Below are 5,317 nucleotides of genomic sequence, written 5' to 3' on the forward strand. Positions count from 1 at the left end.
TTTCCCCCCCTTTTATTTTGTCTTTTTTCACACCCTGTACCATGATCTTTCAAATTCAACTTAAGCTTCAAAGACTCCATGCATCACGGGCTAAATTATCAAGAAATGAATGTCTCAAGAGTGGAAAATGGAAGCAGGGGGACAGAAAAAGAAACAGAGGGGAGGGTATAAAGAAATGAATAGCTGGTGAACAAGGCAGGTAAGGCGAGAAAAAAGAAGCCCTTTGAATGATGGGATGACAGTGAGTGATAAAGTATTAGAAAATGAGAGAAAAAGAGAGACAGGGAAAGAAAGACCTCCACCTTTCTATCACTGTTGTCATCTTGTCCTCACCATTCATTTCCCACTGTTTCCTCTTTCTCCGACTCTCCCCTCATCCGTCACTCACCCTATCTCCAACCTTGCTCCTTCCTAATGCTGTCCCCCTTAACTCCTCAAGGATCATTATCATTCCCTGCTTTCTCTTGCTGCTTCATTTATTCACTCTTTAACTCCCTCCGATGCATTTGTTCCCCATTTCTCTTGTCCTGCCTCCCTTTCCCTGCCTCATTCTCCATCTCTATCCGTCTTATTCACTCATTCGCTCTCCCCGCCACCCCCTCCCATCTTTGTTCATTTTGCTCATCGGCTCTCTCAGCTGTATCTCCCTCACTTGTCTAAATGCCTTCAGTGCTGGAGAGAAACTACGGTCAATTCATATCACTTGGTGGGCGCTTTCATTTTCTTTACAATTCATGTCCCTCCCTCTCTGTCATGCAAGCTATTCCATTCGCTTCATAATTTATGTTCCTCCTTTGTCTTTCTCCATCTTTCTCATCTCACCTCTTCATTTTCTGGACTTTTTCTGCTTTCCAGTTGTCGCACTGAGTAGTCTTCTCCCTCTTTTTGTCTTGTTTAATTACTCAAGTACTCCATTTTAAATCGCTTATTCACTCCACAATTGCTTTCTCTCCAGTTTTACCTCAACTTACAATACCCCTCCAACAGTGTTAGTGTGCTTTATCCACCCAACCTTCTTTCATTAACTTAAGAATTTAAATATTTCATCATACAGCATCTGTTCTCTCATAATGTAACAATTCAAGCTTCTTCCAGACCAGTTGATAAAATGTCTCCCTCCTGGCCGCTCTTTAATACTCTTTTCTGTCTCCTAAGTGTTCAAAAAAATCTATAAGGCCACAAATGTTATATGCGCACTGATGTCACCCCCCAACCTCTGTTCTGAAATGACTTTCACTGTTATACAGAAATCATAAACGCTCTAAATACCTGCATTTAAGGTTAGTTTTATAGCGTATTGGGAGAATCAGTTCATCATTTTGGAATCTACCTTGTTAATTATATAATTAAAGACTGCATCTATAAATGTGTTAAAATGTTAAATAGGCTCAGTCTAGAAAACCCCAACCCTAAAGGCAGGCTACAAAAACTATATTTTTTTCTTACAGATGTCCAGCTCAAAGGATGGTAGGGGCATTTCTATTTGATGCAAATTAAATAAGTAAGACTACATAAATAATAGAAACTACCTCAAGGCACCACACAACAATTCCCCTTTGGTTGCTATGGCGATAAGTGATCATGGCACAGTGTTAAGGTAACAGAGGAATGTGCATGTTTGAGCCAGATGAGCTTTTTAACAACCTGAACCAGAAAACACTACAAAGCAGACCCACATACTTCACCAACCCAACAAGAAACTAAGTGGAAAGTTTTGGCTAACAGCTGATAGTGGATTGAATGAGGCATCACATGCTCCACAACGCTATTAATGGCACCTTTCACGCTTTAATTTAGCAGAGCAATGCCAACAGGCTGTTTATTTATTTATGTATTTTACAATGGCATACGCCCAAAAAACAGTGGTAAGAGAAAAATATGTGGAGCTGCCAATTTTGGGAAAACTCACCTGTTGCTGCTAGCATGGAAGTCGCTGTGTCCTGTTTTAGCATAGTAGCAGCCCAGTTTGTTTTGTATCCAGCTGGCACCGAAAATGTCCCGTTTTCTTCTTAACTGTTCTTAATTCGAAGTTCCTCTGAATTCTTGTGTTGAAATATCCGTGCCGAAGCTCAAGTTTTTCTGTAATATTCGTTGTAGTGCTTCAACACCACACCGGTCACTGGCAACTCCTACCTGTCTGAACTAGTGAGGCTAATGAGCTGTCAATCACTCATCAAAGGTGACGCAGCTCTTTTTCTGGCCGTGACCAAACAATGACACTGCAACTGTTAACTGTCAAAACTAACTAATTCCAGCTGTTTCCAAATGAAAAATGTATCAGTAAAATTAAAGAGAAGTAAAGTAATCAAAGTAGGATAAGTAAAAAAATTAAAAATAAAATTAAGAAAAAGAAGCAATAAATTAACTGTATTTGTGGCACTAAAGCCAAAACCATCATCACAGGCTAGTTACAAATTCAAGGTTTTGACTTTTCTGCAGTGGTATAACTAAGTAGCCTACACTTACTCAAGGAAGTACAATTATGAGGTTTTTCCATTTTATATACTTGTATTATTCTGTAGTCAAACATTGTACTTTTCTCTCTGATATATTTATTTTAACTCCTTTTATTTACTAGAAACATTACAGAGTCAGATCATTAATACAAAATATAAATCAACTAAGAAATGATGATGTATTATTATAGATTAAGCCACCGAGCTGCATATAAAGGTATTAAAATTAACTCGACCTTTACTAGCTGCAACATATCAGTGATGAACGCATTAATGCGTCAATGATTATAATCCAGTTATATAATATATTATATTGAAATGACCCATCTGCATAATCTTGTACTTTTGGTACTTTAAGTGTATTATAATGCTAATATGTTTGTACTTTTACTTAAGTAAAAGATCTGAGTGCTTCTTCCACCACTGCTTTCATGTGCCTGCAGTGACTTTATTAGGATTTGGATACACATGTTATTTGTTGCTAACTGCACTAATGTGTGTGACCTAAATGCTCTAAATTGACTGAAAGGGTGAAAACATCTGCCCCCTATGCACATTTGTTTTGACTTTGCCATTAATATAGTAGACTAAATCAATTTTGGGGACTAATTTATGCCATTAAATGTAGCTAATTAGCAAAAGATTTTTGTTCTGCAGTCCTATAGCCTGGGTCCAGATTCATTCACAGTTATTTGAAGAAAAATGTGTGATGGGGCAAGAGCGTGTGTGCTTCTGCATGTGTTTGTGTATGCAGTGGCTTTATATAGGCCCTACATATTGTATGGTGTATTTTATGTGCATAATACATGTAAGTATACCCTGTATACAGCCAGAGTGTGTTTCAGAACCTGTAAGAAAAAGTTTGAATTTTCTCCCAAAATAAACTGGATCCCTTTAAAACCAACATGGATATTCAGTAAATGTTTCTAGAAATGTTGTATTATTAGAGAATCATATTGGTGGAGAGTTTTCAGCAGTGTCAGTTAGATGTAGAATAGGAGGAGTATTGCAAACATTCGAAAATAGGGGTCAAAGTCACATGTGAAACCAAGAAATGAGAATTTAAGTTTAAAATGGGAAGGACATTGAGTAAATGTTAGCTACAGCAACACTAGACTGCCGCCACAGAGGACAGAATATGTCTGAAACGTAGCTTCTCTTTCTTTCTATTTTTCAAGTACTGTAACTCCAATTCAGTCCTGGCAGGCAATTCTGCTTTTGTGAGTTCAAGCTAGCAAGAACCTCCATCTGAAGAGACACAAATTCTTTTAAATGCACAGTTGCCGTGACTTTTACCTGGGAAAGAAAAGCAACATTGGAGGCTGTTGTAAGGAAGCAAGTGGTGTTATCGGTTCCTCACATACACACACACACACACACACACACACACACACACACACAGAGAGAGACACACACAGACACACAAAGGCCAATACTGGTTATGGAATTTACAAATGAAATGCAAAATGGGAGCTTATGAATAAAACCTGACACTTTCAATTTGTAGGTGCCCCTCTTTCGGTGTTTGTGCTCCTGTGAAAAACTGCCATCAAGCCCTGCATGTATGCATCAAGAGAGAAGGAGGAGTAGAGAAAAGAGAGAGGAGCAAGTGACAAAAAAAACTTTTTTTTTACTATCAGAAACTTCTACCCTTCAAAAATCTATGTATGCATGCCTATAATTAAAATCCTAAAAAAAAAACACATCAATAAAAGTTTGACATTTCACAGCTAGGTCTCTCATCCCTGAGGTCATTTCTGGGGAATATGAAAGGGTGACAGAGATATGGAGAAAGGAAAGATACAGAAAGTGGAAAGAGGAGTGGGAGATACAGTATAGAGGAGATGGGGGAGATGTCAAGAAGACGCTGAGAGTTTGACCTGAAGGTATACTGAATAATGGATGGACGAAGTGGAGGGTGGAGAGGAGAGGTGGGAGCCGCCATCACCTCATTCTCCCTTTCTGCTTTTCTTTGTCTATACTCGCTTTCTTTACTCCTTTTTCTTATTTCTTCTTCTCATCTTTCCTCTTTCATTGACATTACATAAGGCTGTTGCTTACTCACACTGGGATCATGCCCACTTTTATTAAAATTATCTAGCTAAGGCACTCAGATTTTTGACATAATTAAATTTTTATGCATATAATCAGGGTAAGGTCATAATCACAGTAAACAGATGGTAAAATATGTATATTTTCCCTCAGTCATTCAATTTACAAAGAAATGGAAGCTCTTCAGCTTTATCGAAGGTCAGTATACTTTGACCCATGTGTTGTATTTAAGCAGATCACATGCAGCAGTTCACCAGAGTGATGCACAGAACACCAATTAATAACTGAATCCATGTTAACTGAGTTGTTGGAGGAACTGTGCTACTTTGACCCATGTAAACACTATGATCGAAACACTGCCTGAAGCTGATAAGCTCTATAATAATCAAGGTTTTGCTAAATGTTCTCAATTAGCAGAACACAGGACTAAGCTTAAACTCCTGGACTGCTGAGGTTACAAGAAGGCATCACTGGGAACGTAAAGGTCAGGGCTTCAACAGAAAAGAGAGAGAGAGGTGGTTTTATATTTTTGTGCTTTTTCAGGTGAGCAAGGGGAAAGATTAGGGGAGTTAATGAAAGGAAGTAAGAAGGATTTTGCTGCCATTTGGAGCAGCTGAAGACCTTTCTTCTCTTTTCTCTCGTAGATGAACAAGGCAACTGGTTTCTTCTTCTTTTTCTTCTTCACTTCGAGATTCATTGGCAGTTTTGTTTCCGGTCCACGACTTCTACTTCTTCTATACTGTTCATGAGCAATATTGTGTATCTGCTGCGTTATGTGTAAGGCATCCACTTCTGACAAAAACACTGTA

Source organism: Dicentrarchus labrax, unplaced genomic scaffold (assembly GCF_905237075.1).
Source record: "Dicentrarchus labrax unplaced genomic scaffold, dlabrax2021, whole genome shotgun sequence".
NCBI classification, from domain to species: domain Eukaryota; kingdom Metazoa; phylum Chordata; class Actinopteri; family Moronidae; genus Dicentrarchus; species Dicentrarchus labrax.